General features: G+C 41.1%; 1 long non-coding RNA gene across 22 annotated transcripts in view; it reads left to right on the top strand.

Moving 5' to 3' along the window:
• The window catches only part of LOC105085193 (uncharacterized), a 54,561-nt gene extending 49,019 nt beyond the window's left edge, over positions 1-5,542 (top strand). For 18 of the 22 annotated variants that reach the window (XR_010379093.1, XR_010379077.1, XR_010379078.1 and 15 more), the window contains one exon: positions 5,079-5,542. This is a non-coding gene — a long non-coding RNA (uncharacterized LOC105085193). Of the gene's footprint in view, positions 1-1,343; positions 1,490-5,078 lie in introns of all 22 variants that reach the window. The other 4 variants (XR_010379092.1, XR_010379075.1, XR_010379085.1 and 1 more) reach the window with 2 other exon arrangements.
• Positions 5,543-14,922: the final 9,380 nt, after the last annotated feature.

Raw genomic sequence — 14,922 nt, 5'->3', positions numbered from 1 at the left:
AGCTATCCTAGAAAGATTTTTCAGATATATTCGTTTTCCTATTATCTGAATAATCCCTAACGAATTAGAAAATTCAATTCATTTCTGACAGTAGGCAGTCTGTTATTCTGTATTCGATGCTGGACTGAAACTTATTTTGTGTTCTTTTCATTCATGGGAGATAGAATTTCCAAGTGCTTTTTGAATTATTTTTGTTCCTGTAAAATAAAGTGCCTTTTGTGGTGATCTCCTGACCTCAGTTTCCTCCTCCCAGTTTTCCCCATGATCATTAATGACACCCCAACTGCCCTTTTAGTTATGCCTCTTAGCTGCTGAAGGGGAACAGCTTCTGACAGATGACCCTGGAGCCCTCCACCCGTGCTTCATTAGGCCTCGCACCCAGCCACCAACCCTAGTATCCTTCGCCTGAAGTACCTTTCTCTGCTTTCCTGCCTGGAAGGACTCTTGCCAAGCCTTGGCAGGAACCCCGCCAAGTTTTAGAGATTTTCTGCTCTCCTCTCTAGGCATGAATTGCAGTTGACTCTTGTCTTGATGGTGCGTGATCGTGTCCGTGTCCATTGTGCTCCCCGGCTGGACTGATCCTGCCGGAGGCATTAGTCAGGCTTTTCACCTTCCTGTCCATGTCCGGAGCACCACAGCCTGGACCCTGGTTCTCAAACGTGTTTAAGTGACTTGAGCTTGGACTTTCAACACACTCACATACAACTGTTAGATGAGTTGGCGGTAACATTGCCCCCAAGACCCCCACAAGGTTCTATATATGGCATATGTTTTATTCTGAGTGAAATTTCTCTTTTATTTGTTTTAGTGAATTCCCCACTGTCCTTTGAGATTATTAGAGTAACCCTGAGTTGTTAACCACAATAGCTCTCCTCCCACCAGCGAATGATCCTGCTGTCTGAGAACTCAGACATGGGACATAAGAGAAATAATCTATCAGTCTTAAAATCTGGAAGCCATAAGATACCATTTTGTACTTAGAGCACCCACAGCACGAACACCAGTCTCTGAAGAATTTGGCGCTGCCTTCCCAGAGGGTGGGTGCCATAAGTGAAATGCAGTGAGTGATGAAGTGAGAGCTTTTTGTCTCTGGTACTGCCTTTTCCACCCTTGCTGTTTTAACTTGATCTTCCCTTCATATATTATGTTCTCCATTTAATTTACTGCATGTAATATCAGTTACTATTCAACATCTCCTTGCACCCGCCCCCTCCATTCCCTCTCTCTCCAGTGCTCTCCCAACCACGCCTCTCCTGCGCTCTCCAGGACCAGGCCTGTCTCCCCCACGCCCTCACCTCTGTTCTGTCTGCCCACCACCTGCACGAATTTCCTTATCTCCGCAGGATGAACTTTCCAAAATGGCAGCTGAGTAACTGGGGGGGATGGTAGACCTCTCATCTCTTTACTGATTCATTCGTTTATCCATCCAACAAACACTGAGCACCTGCTATGCCAAACACTGTATCAACTGCTGGGGAGACCAAGACAGGTAAGACTTGGTGTCTGCACTCCCCAGGCCAGGCGAGGCTTGGCGAGTCGTTGATGGATTGCTCAGCAGGTGAACACACATTGGACTTCCTAGAGCTGGAAATATTTGAACTGAATCTTGAAAGGAGAAAGGAAGTTAGCTCTCTAATGTGTGGTAGGGGGAGTGGACACTTCATGCAGAGAGGTAGAGACATATAAGAGTACACGGCATGAAGCGGCTTGGCCAGACTGAAGAACGACAAGTAGGGCTGGAACAAAGGATCCATAGGTGGGAATATCAGGTGCACAAGGCCTCTTTCACGATGGGCCTTGTGTGCTTAGTCTTGAAAGTATCCTTAAAGAAACAGGGATATATTGGAATATTTGTAAGCAAGAGAATTGCATAATGTTTATGTTGAAGAAGATCTGGTTATTCTGGCAGGAGAATGGAACATACTATTTTTGGGGGGAGGCCCATATTTTGGGGGGAAAGGATATTTCGGGGACCACTGCAGGTAGCCCAGACAACAAGTGACACACGCCTGCAGAGAGGCCCTGGGCAGAGGGAGAGAGACACGGGCGGCAGAAGTGGTGACTGCTGCAGAGGGGACTGCAGGGCCGGTGTGGCGGGCCACAGAGCTGCTGAGGTGACTTTCCAGTGACCCATCCGGAGATCGGATCTGCAGGGGGAGTGTAAGGGGAGGAGCTGGTTTGGACCAGATGGTTCTGTGTGTGGCATTTTGAGTGCGAAGTGTCTATGGGACATCTGAGGGGTGATGTCCGTTGTTAAGCTGGATTCACCAGTCAGGAGCTCAGAGGAGCTGTGGGTGAGGCCGTGGGGGCGATTCAGTCCTGCCAGGTGGAGGATTGAGGACGAGGCCCTGGGGAAAAGGGCCATGTACATGGCACATGGGAGAAGAGAAATCCACCAAGAGAAAGAAGAACAGCAGAGCAGTTGGGAGAAACTAGTTGAGGCAACACAGAGAAGGCTGTAACCTGGCTTAAGTGGGATTTGAACACTGACTAAAAGCAGCATAGTGAGAAAGGGGGTTGTGTGGGGCAAAAAAGCGAGAGCTAAAGCCCACCTTTAATTGCCAAGCCTGGGAGAAAGGAGGAGGAGGAGTATACTTAGGTAACCTTTAAAAAACAGATCTGTGTGTATCTGTGTGTGTGTATATGTGCACACAGATTTTCTGCCTGGGCTTTTTAAATTTATTTAAGGAAAACAAAAATTAAGTGGGGAAAACATTCCACTGAGGGGAACATATTTGTCCACGGCAAAAGCTACCTGGTAATCAAATAAACAGGAGCTGAAAATGCCCACTGGATTGAAACACGCAGCCACCGGCAGTGCAACTCCTGTCTCAGTGCCGTGATGAGGGCCGTGGGGGATGCAGGGCTCTGAGCCCTGGAGGAGTGTTCAGCGCAGGTTCTTCTCCAAGAAACTGGACTTTAAAGGGAAGAAGAAAGTGTAGAAAGTATCAGAGAACAAAACAGGGCTGTGAGAGAGGGTTGGGTGAGGTTTAGTTTTATTTTACAGTGGGCGTTTCTGGCCTTGCTGAGTTGCTATGCCTTTGCTGTTGTCGGTCTTTGTTCCAAAAGCTTTTTAGAAAGTTCTACTTGCTTGAATATCTGAACAGATTAAATCATGTTGGGTTATTTCTGGTGTTTTATTTTTTAATTAAAAAAGTATCTGGAATTTATTTTAATGTCAAAAGTGAGGACACTGTACCAGGTCTTCCAATGATTTAGCTAATTACTGCAGTACTTGAATCCATTGATTTGAAGTGTCAGTTTTACAATATTACTAAAATCTCATAAATATCCACGTCTATTCTTGAAATGTATACTATTTCATTCATACTCTCAGTGCACTATTTCTATACTGTTTCCATGACCATAGATTAATACCTCCTAGAGTTGGTCCTAAATTATCCTTTTCCAGAATGTCCCTAATACTACAAATTCAAACATCCCTCCTCATTATTTTATTTGTATACTTGTGTATATTTCTGGAAGAACTTTAGGATCACCTTTCAGATATTTTTCTTAAATCCATTTGGGATTATTAACTTAATTTGCACTCAGATTCTAAATTTATTTTGGAGAAAAAATGTTCTATGTCCCCCAAACTTGAGTCTGCCCAGTGAAGAGTATGGTGCATTCTACTGTTCATTCAATCATCATTTTTCTTTCTTATTTTAAGTCATTTATCAGAATCATTTTAACATTTTTCATTAATTTATTTCCGAATAGTCTGGGCCTTTGTTGTCATTTTAAATGATATCTTTTCTGGGTTTTGAACTGGGTTGATAGCTAATAAAGTCTTAATTTCTGGCTTCTCTTGAATAAGAAGGAGATCTGACAGTGTGAGGCCCTATTTCCAATATGGTGACTGTGAGCATTGCGTTTCATTAGGATGTCCACTTGCCAATTTGCCAGTGGCTGCACCCACTCCACACATTTCTGCTTCTTCCCTGCCCCTTGTAGGCAGGTGGGTTCATGTAGGGTTAGGTGGGTTATGGACAAAGTTACTGACATCACTGCTGCCGCACTGCTGACACTTTGGCGTCACTAACTCTGGTTCTTGCTCTCTGACCTCCCTGAATATGACAGCTCCTTCCGGGCTGTGGACATGCTGCATCTTTCCAGCACTGTCAGCTTTTCTGCAACACACCCCTGCCTCTCAAGTCAGAAGCAAATTTCAGCTCCTCCTACCCATCCACCCCATCCACGGTCTTGCCGTTCCTGGCCAGAGTGGTCCCTACCCCTTGACTGAGCAGTAACCCTATAGGGACTATAAATTTGCCTATTATCCACTGTCTTAGTTACATACCTGTGCTAGTTTACATTAAAAGCCTGCCAGTTAGGAGGGGTGGGTCTAAAAGTCTTTTAGATCTCTGGCCTTATCATTTGTAACCACTCCCTCACCCCATGGAACAGCTTACCACAGACCTCTGCTGCCCCATCTGTAGCAATGCCCTGTAAATTACAGACAGAGAGAAAAGAACTTCTAAGCCACCACCATATTTTTGACTTCCTGCGACCACACAGACCATAGAAATATCAAGATAAAAATTCCTGAAGATGGATATTTTGCTTCTGAAGACACTTTAATTGCATACCTTTCTGTGACTTGTAGTAACTTCATAGACCCTCTGAATGGGCTGCATTCACACTCCCAGACTCAAAGGAGCTTGCTCTTTTGCCTATTTTCTGTGTATTGCCTCCAACATTCTCTATGCATAGCTTTCCCAAAGGTACATTTCTTATTTCTATTTAACTTGTTAGATACATCCACAATATTCTTTTTTAAATCCCAATTGCAAATCATCTTCCAAGATTGTATTATTTCAACACTGAGAGTGAATAATATGCTTCAAGATTCCCAAGTTTATTACCAGCAAATAACTATGGTTGGTTAAAGATTTTTAAGTATGTTATTCCTACTAAGGGTATATACATGAAAGAAACAGGTTGTAATTATTCTTCTTCCCAGAGATTTTATATTTGCCTTTTGTTTGGATTCTTTCACTGTTGAACATTATTATTACCATGAAAGTATTTTCTGTTTGGGACTTAGTTCACAATTTGCCCCTCTCTCTTTACAGGAGTAAAGGAATTGATGTTGTCCTTCCATCCATCCACCACTCCACGTTGTGTGTCCATTTCTTCAACAGGTATTCAGTTTAGGTTCACCACCTTATCTGTGGCCTCTTTCCAGTGGCCCCTCTGTTGGCTCTGGAGAACAGTATATTGGAAATCAGAGTGGGTACGTGGAAACTTGACTACCAAGCACAGACGCATGGTGCCAGAAAAAGCCCAGGACATCACAGTGCGGCAGCCCACCATGCAAGGAACAGCAATTCTGGCTGTGGTGGACACATGTGTGTAAAAAGGCTTCATGCGGTGAAGACCTAGAAAAGTCCAAAAATGCATTGGCGTTGCTTCCTTAGGAATCCAGCGTTGCGTATTTTTTAATATGAGAGGGAGATGCTAACACTATCATCGTTATGAAGAACATATTTGTTGTAACTGTAATTATTATTTTAATAAATTTTCTTTATAATTATTATTTGTGACTAACAAGACCATTACAGGGGAAGTTTTTAAGAAGCGTGGCAGTTATACTGATGCTGAAGTGTTAATTTAGTAGAAGCATGGTAATAGCATTAATAAGAATTCACTCTTTTGATTCTCACATGACTCTAAAGGTTACCCAGGAGTGCTTGTATAATGGAGATAGAAATCTATCCGTTTAAGTGTTTGTAGAACCTACAATAAGAGCAGTCATTCCACCGTATTTGACCATAGAGTCCAGACTATCAGTTTAAAGTAGGAACTACATGATGAGGCCATAGAAACCCTTTGGGCCTCCCCAATCATTCACTACCTTCCTGGTCCCCTGGGGCAGAGGTTCTTCCAGAAGGTGGCCCCATCTATCTTCCCCACCCCACTCTTGGCCTTTGCTACACACTGTTGGTCATTAGCTAAGCATCCTCATGTCCTGCATGTGTCTGAGCTGTGAGGGAACAGAACTCAGCTGTTTACAAACTGTATTGACTATGACCAGTCTGAACAGCCTCTCTCCTTCCCTGCCCACAGCCCCACACGGCAACAGGGGGCTCACAAACACAGCGATTCCCAAGCCAGCCCATCAGGGCACCTTCTTCCCTAGAAATATTCTTACAACGAGGGCTGTTTCCTCCCTTACTTCACGGGCAGTTTCACTCCCAGGTTACAGTCCCCAACAAAAGGCTATCCCAGTTTGAATTTCTTAATCAAGTCTCATTGACCTGAGTAACTGGCATTTTCCTATGAGCACTCATGGAAACAGAACAGGGCCTGGCAGTGGCTGCGGGCCAGGTTCCTGGGTGAGGGCACTTGCTGGGCCCTTCAGGTTCTGTAGCCTGGCCCGAGCTCAGCTCCCAGCACGGCGTCTTCCCATCTGCATGATTTCGGGCCAGGCTTCAACAGTTCAGAGCTTTATTCTTTAATCTACAAACAGAATAATTCCCTGCTGCCTATTTTAAGACTGTTATGTACCCCAAAGGGTGCTTATTGAATTCAGTGAGTCAGCGCATGGAAGTCACACAACCTGGTCCTCAGGGAATGTTAGATATCTTCATTATGCGTCGTCGATAAAATTGGCTGCACAGACTTGGCCAGGTATCAAAGCTGCAGGCACAAGAATTTGACAATGTGTCACTGGATCATAGTCACAATTTTACACAGTAAATTAAGCTACCTGGGACCACCCAGCTGTCAGCCCACCCGACTCCCCACCCCAAGAACCCTCAGTTTATCTGATTTGCTTGCTACCCCTACTTTTTGGAGAAACTTGGCAAATCACACACAGTCAATGACTGCTAGGTTATGTCCATTCCCATTCACTCAAATTGCCCCATTTTCAGTATCCACTGTGCTGCAAATCATAGACTAATATTCACAAATATGACAGCAAGGCCTTTCCTGTTCCACAGTCAGAGAAGTACGAATCTTTCATGTTTAATATGCCATATGACAATAAGCAAGGCAGGAAAACAGGCTCCTGTGCTTTAAGAAAACTTTTAGCAATGACGTTTGAAACTAAAAGTGTTTTTGTTTGACCTTCAGCTAACCAGAAAATTCAATTGACTCCTATGACCCATTACTCAGGTGTCCTGGTGTGATTGTATTAGGCACTTTTCCTCATCTCCCCAGCATGGCTTTGCTCCATCAGCACAGATGGAGTGTCTCCAAGGCTGCTCCGTGTGCATGGGCGTATGTGTGCACACATGTGTACCCACTGATTGCTGCCACTGATTCATATCCAGGAGTTGTTCTGTCTTATAACTCAAGCATTGCTTTATTATATCCTAGAAAACTGCTTTTAGATCATTGATTGAACTATAGGCCATCCTCTTGCCCACATTAGGAAGTGACGTCTTCCAAGACACAGGTCCTGTGTGCTTGTATATATGTATAAGTAAGAATTAAATATGCATGTCACCCCCTCACATATTTAATTTGAGCCTTCCCAATTGAATGTGCACAGTAAAGGCTAACTTCCCATAACAGGAGAACTTTTAGGAAGAAAGAAGAAGGAATTAGCCACCAGAGAGAAGACAGGTTATCAAGCAGGAGTTTGGTATAAACTCATTAATTTTTTTAAAGTTGCTCTGGCTCAATAAATAAGTGGAATTGACATTGTTGTATCATGCCAGAGCATCTGCTATTGAAGACCGATTTTAATTTACTTTAAGTGGAAAATTGTGTCGGAACAGCATGGGAAATGAAGAACACTGCATCTATCTGTACTGCTGAAGTGTGTCTCAGAGCTGCTCAGTTTTGAGGAAAAGTATCTTGTCTGGAGACAACAGAATTATTTTCATTGTTGGAATTTTTGAAGCTTCCAGAAGCACATCTGCAGGTGATTCTGTAAAAGTCTAGAGTTGACTTAAATAGCAGGAAATTTTAGCCTATTGAAATCAGGAGAAGTGAAATATTTTTGCCTACCACCACCACCAGGCAAGCACGTGTACACCCAGGGAGATTTCACATCAGAGGGAATGACAAAGCTGGTTCTCTTACCGAGGCCAAACTTGTTCTGCTCACTGCACAACAGTGATAAACAAATAAATCAGGAGACAAGGTTTTGGGGCAAGGAATAGTAACTTTATTCAGAAACCTGGCAGACCAAGAAGATGGGGGACTAATGTCTTGGAGAATCATCTTGCCCAAGTCAGAATTCAGGCTCATTTTAAGCTAAAAAGGGGATGGGGTGTGGTTGGTTGTGCAAACTTCTTGCGGCAGGCATTGTTTGTTCTTGCAGCCGTCCACGTGGGTCAGGCTGTAATGTCCCTGTAAACCTTCAACAAAACAAACGCTATTCTCTATTTTGCAACTTGCCATCTCTGCATAAGTGCAGAAGTGCTAACATCCTTAAAGGTCAGAGCCCCGAGAATAGGCTTTCCTGTAGGTTTTAGGCTAAAGGCAACGTTGTTTTGCAAAAGGTGCAGAGCCAGCAAGATTGAGCCTGGAAAACAGGGTGCAGTGCTTCAGACTGAAGGAACAGATCCAATGTGGCGTCAGATTTGTTCTCGATTACAGTTCTAGTTAGGGGAAATTTTGCAGCAGAAAATTCTGTCAGTTGTTTTTCTTGCTTTGCCTGAGATCTTGTTTGTTGTCTTGTGGTCTCATGGTGTCAAAACCTTATGTTCAGATGAATACTATTAAAATCATATGGTGCAGAAAACATATCTGTTCTGCTTCAAAAAAATGACTGAAACATTTAGCTTTGTTTATTCCCATAGAATTTGGATTGAATCTATTCTCGACTTCCTTCTTCCTTCCAACCAGTATTTTACTGGAGGGTTTAAAGCCCAAATTAAAGAATTTTGGAAAAGTCTCATGTAATTCATAAAAGCTTTACATCCGAATTTAAGACTGACCCATATTTATACTTTTAATCAAGGAACACATTAGTTAGTTGATCATTTATGACGTTTTTAACTTTGTCCATGTAATCTTCTGGAAGTTCATAGGTTTAGACACTTGATCTAACAAAACAGGTATCACTGCTTGACTGTGTGAATTAAAGAATCCCAGTAGAGTTTCCTGCAAGTATATTTTATTAAAAATAATAAAGAATTCTTGCTCTCTAATAAAGCAACAGACAGAAGCACATACTGAGTGTTTAAAATAAATCAGACTATGGGTTATGTTATCTAAACAAGTCAAGATATTATAGGGAAAAACGTATGAACTTGAAGGAAAATACATGTTGTGCATTTAATATCTTATTTTTAACAAGCAAATGATAAAAAAAACCCCAATTTTTAAATCACTTATCTGCAAGTGGTTATACAAAGCCAACTTATTTTCATAAGTGTTACAGAAACAAAAGGGCTATCTAAATCTACATTATTAAATATTAAATTATACCAAATTGATCTCCAAGTTTGATTGATTTTCATGACATTTTTAATTTTTGAAATTCTGACTTACATATAACATATCCAAGCAGGTCTTCAGTTATCCACAGTACCCTAGTCTACAGTTATTCTTACTGTACTTAAAAAATGTAATAGGCAAGTTTCAGGCCCTTGCTTTTGAACTGCCAGTGGAATTCTAGATATTCCCTTAGGTTAAAGACCAAAAGCAAACCAGCTATTCTACCTTAAAGCAGTTGCTCAAAGAATTTAAGATTCATTATATATATCCAGTTACAGGAAACAATTAAATTTTCTAAACTTTAAAAAAGAGAAATCTACTGCTGAAAATAAAATTCTGTCATGTCTGCTGACCACAACTATAAAGGCTCTAAATTAGTGCTCCCTTTACTGTTTTCCTACAAGCATAGGTAATGACCACCGCTTTCACATTCCCTTTATGCTAGATGAACGAACGCCTCTCCACATGCTCAATTCTGAGAGTTGAATGTGTGTGAAAGCCGTCAATCACCTAGCTTGTTGATAACACACAGTTATTTTTCAGTGGGAAAATACATTACATACATATATATGGGGAGGTACTAGCTCTAACTGGGTTTTACACTGAAAACTGCATGAACTTCAAACCGGCAGTAGGAAACATACTTAGAAATTACAGTGTTTCTAATGCTATCCATTCCCTTTATGCTAGATGAACGAACGCCTCTACACATGACCAATTCTGAGAGTTGAATGTGTGTGAAAGCCATGAATTAACTAGCTTGCTGGGAACACAGTTTCTTCTCAGTGGAAAAATACACTATATATATATATTTATATGGCGAGATACTAGGTCCCAACTGTTTTACAGAGAAAACTGCATGAACTTAAAACCGGCATTAGGAACCAGTCAGAGAAACAAGAGTAAGTGTTTCTACAGCTACCTAATCTATTTATGCAACATGAACAAACGTCTCTCCAAATGCTCAATTCTGAAGTTTAAGTGTGTGTGAAAGCCGTCAATAACTTAGCTTGTTGGGAACACACATTTTCTTCTCAGTGGGAAACTACATTACATGCATATATATGGGAAGGTAATATTTCCAAGTCGATTTTACAGTGAAAACTGCATGAACTTCAAACCGGCACTAGGAAAGAAACTGAGAAACTAGAGTAAGTGTTTCTACTGCAACTCATTCCCGTTATGCTAGATGAACGAACGCATCTCCACATGCTCAGTTCTGAGAGTGAATGCGTGCGAAAGCCATATATGACTTAGCTTGTAGGGAACACACAGTTTCTTTTGAGTGGGGAGCTACACTACATATATACATATATGGGGAGGTACTATATCCAACAAGGTTTTACTCTGAAAACGTAATGAACTTAAAACCGGCACTAGGAAACATACGGAGAAACCAGATAAGTGTTTCAACTGCAACCCATTCCCTTCATCCTAGATGAACTAACTCCTCACCCCATGCTCAGTTCTGAGAGTTGAATCTGTGTGAAAGCTGTCTATCACTTAGCTTGTAGGGAAAACATATTATCTTTAAAGTGGGGAACTACACTACATACATATTTATGGGGAGGTACACGGTCCAAATGCGTTTTACAATGAAAACGGAATGAACTTCAAACCGGCCCTAGGAAACATAATGAGAAACCAGAGTAAATGTTTCTATTGCTAACTATTCTATTTATGCAAGATGAACGAAAGTCTGTACACATGCTCAATTCTGAGAGTTAAGTGTGTGTGAAAGCCGTCAATCACCTAACATTTTGGGAACACAGATACTTTTCAGTGGGAAACAATTCTAAATATATATATATGGAGAGTTACTAGCTCCAACTCGGTTTTAAAGTCAAAAGTGCATGAACTTAAAACCCCTAATAGGAAACATACTGAGAAACCAGAGTGTTTCTACTGAAAATATTCCATTTATGCTAGATGAAAGAACGCCAACCCACATGCTCAGTTTTGCATGTTGAATCTGTGCAAAAGCCATGTATCAGTTAGCTTGTAGGGAAAACATATTTTCTTTAAAGTGGGGAACTACACTACATACATATACATGGGGAGGTAGAGTTCCATCTTGCTTTTACAGTGAAAATGGAATGAACTTCAAATCGGAACTAGGAAACATACTGAGAAACCAGAGTATGGGATTCTACTGCAAAACATTCCCTTTATGCTAAATGAACGAACGCCTCTCCACATGCTGAGTTCTGAGGGTTGAATGCGTGCAAAAGCCGTCTATCACTTAGCATTCAGGGACACACAGTTTGTTTCAGTGGGGAACTACACTACATATGTATATACGGGGAGGTACTAGCTTCAACTCGGTTTTACAGTGGTAACTGCATAAATTTCAACCCGGCACTAGAATAATACTGAGAAACCAGATAAGTGTTTCTACTGCAATCCATTACCTTCGTCCTAGATGAATGAACACCTCTCCTCATGCTCAGTTCTGAAAGATGAAAGTGGCAAAAGCCATCTATCACTTAGCTTCTAGGGAACACACAGTTTCTTCTGAGTCGGGAACTACAAACCATATATATATATGGGGAGGTACTAGCTCCAACTAGATTTTACAGTGAAAATTGCATGACGGTCAAACCGGCACTAGGAAACATACTGAGAAACCAGAGTAAGTGTTTCAATTGAAACCCATTCCCTTTATGCTTGATGAACGAATGACTCCCACATACTCAATTCTGAGAAGTAAGTGTGTTAGTAAGCCATGAATCACCTAACTTGCAGAGAACACAGAGTTTCTTTTCAGTGGGAAATTACACTACATACATATATATAGGGAGGTACTAGCTGCAACTCGGTTTTACAGTGAAAAAAGCATGAACTTAAAATCGGCACTAGGAAACATACTGAGAAACCAGAGTAAGTTTTTCTACTGCAAACCACTTACTTTCTGCTAGATGAACGAACTTCTCCCCACATTCTCAAATCTGAGAATTAAGTATGTGTGAAAGCTGTCAATCACCTACCTTGTTGGGAACACACAGTTTCCTTTCAGTTGGAAACTACACTACTTACATGTATATGGGGAGTTACTAGTTTCAACCGGGTTTACAGTGAATACTGCACGAACTTCAAAGGGCATTGGAAAAATATTGAGAAACCAGAGTAAGAGTTTCAACTGCGACCAATTCACTTTATGCTAGATGAACGAACGTCTCTCCACGTGCTCAATTCTGAGAGTTAAGTGAGTATGAAAGTCGTCATTCACATACCTTCTTGGGATCACACAGTTTCTTTTCAGGTTGAAACAGCACTACCTACATATATATGGGGAATTATGAGCTCCAACTAGGTTTTATAGTGAAAACTGCATGAACTTCGAACCGGCATTAGAAAACATACTGAGAAACAAGAATAACTGTTTCTACTGGAAACCATTTCTTTTAAGCTACATGAACGAACGTCTCTCCTCATGCTTATATCTGAGAGTTATGTGTGTGTGAAAGCCGTCCTTCACCTAGCTTGTTGGAAACACACAATACCTTTTCAGTTGGAAACTACACTACATACATATATATGTGGAGGTACTAGCTATAACTCGGTTTAACAGTGAAAACTGAATGAACGTCAAACCGGCACTGAGAAACATACTGAGAAACCAGAGTAATTGTTTCTACTACAAAGAGTTCCCATTAAGCTAGATGAACGAACGTCTCTCCACATGCTCAATTCTGAGAGTTAAGTGTGTGTGAAAGCAGTCTATCACCTAGCTTGTTGGGAACACACAATTTATTTTAAGTGGGAAACAATACTACATACATATATATGGGGAGTTACTAGTTCCAAATCTGTTTTACAATGTAAACTGGACCAACTTCAAACCGATATTTGGAAACATACTGAGAAACCAGATAAGTGTTTCTACTGCAAACCATTCCCTTTATGCGAGACGAACGAACGCCTCTCAACATCCTATGCTGTGAGATTTGAATGTGTGCAAAAGTCATCTATGAGTTAGCATGTAGGGAGTAGACAGTTTAGATTGAGTGGGTAAATACAGTACAAACTAATATATGGGGGAGGTACTAGATTCAACTCTGTTTTACAGGAAAACTGCATGAACTACAAACCGGCACTAGGAAACAGACTGAGAAACTAGAGTAAGTGTTTCAATTGAAACCCATTCCCTTTATGCTTGATGAACGAACGTCTCTCCACATGCTCAATTCTGAGAGATAAGTGTGTGTGAAAGCAGTCATTCCATTAGCTTGTTGGGAAAACACAAATTCTTTTCAATGGTATACTACGCTCTATACATATATATGGGGAGGTACTAGCTCCAACTCGGTATTACAGTGAAAACTGCATGAACTTCAAACCGGCTCTAGGAAACATACCCAGAAACCAGAGTAAGTGTTCCTAAAGCAACCCTTTCTTTTTTGCTAGATGAACGAACGTCACTCCGCGTGCTCAATTCTAAGAGGTACATGTGAGTGAAAACTGTCAATCAACTAGCTGTTGGGAACACACAGTTTCTTTACAGTGGGAAACTACAATAAATAAATATATATGGGGAGAAACTAATACCAAAACGGTTTTTCAGTGAAAACTTTATGAACTTCATCCGGCGCTAGGAAATATACTCAGAAACCAGAGTAATTGTTCCTAAAGCAACACATTCATTTATGCTAGATGAACGAGCGTCTCTCCACATGCTCAATTCTGAGAGTTAATTGTGTGTCAAAACAGTCAATCACCTAGTTTGTTGGGAACACAGTTTCTTATCAATGGTAAACTACACTAACTTCCGGTATAACGGGAGGTTCTATCTCCAAATCGGTTTTACAGTGAAAAATGCATGAAATTCCAACCGGCACGAGGAAACATATTGAGAAAGCAGAATAAGTGTTTCTACTGCAAAACATTCCATTTATGGCAGATGAACGAATACCTCTCCACATGCTCAGTACTGCGTGTTGACTGTGTGTAATAGCCATCCATCATTTAGCTTGTAGGGAAAACACAATTTTTTCAGAGTGCGGCACTACACTACATAAATATATATGGGCAGGTAGAGTTCCCTCTCGGTTTTATAGTCAAAACGGCATGAAATTCATACTGGCACTAGGAAACATAGTGAGAAACCAGAGTATGGGTTTACACAGCAAACTATTGCTTTTATGCTAGATGAATGAACGTGTCTCCACATGCTCAGTTCTGGGAGTTAAGTCAGTGTGATATCCCTCAATCATCTAACTTGTTGGGAACACACAGATTCTTTTCCGTGGGAAGCTACCCTACATACATATATATGGGGAGGTACTAGCTCTAACTTGGTTTTAGAGAGAAAACAGCATGAAGTTCAAAACGGCACTAGGAAACATAATGAGAAACCAGGGTAATGGTTACTACTGCAACACAATCCCTTTATGTTAGATGAGTGAACGTCAGCAAACATCCTCAATTCTGAGATTTAAGTGTATGTGAAAGCCGTCAATCACCTAGCTTTTTGGGAAAACAGAGTTACTTTTTATTGGATAACTACACAAAATACATTTA

The sequence above is a fragment of the Camelus dromedarius genome, chromosome 35, assembly GCF_036321535.1.
Source record: "Camelus dromedarius isolate mCamDro1 chromosome 35, mCamDro1.pat, whole genome shotgun sequence".
Classification (NCBI taxonomy): Eukaryota; Metazoa; Chordata; class Mammalia; order Artiodactyla; family Camelidae; genus Camelus; species Camelus dromedarius.
Note: the sequence above shows the minus strand (reverse complement) of the source record. Positions and strands in the feature narration are given on the sequence as shown.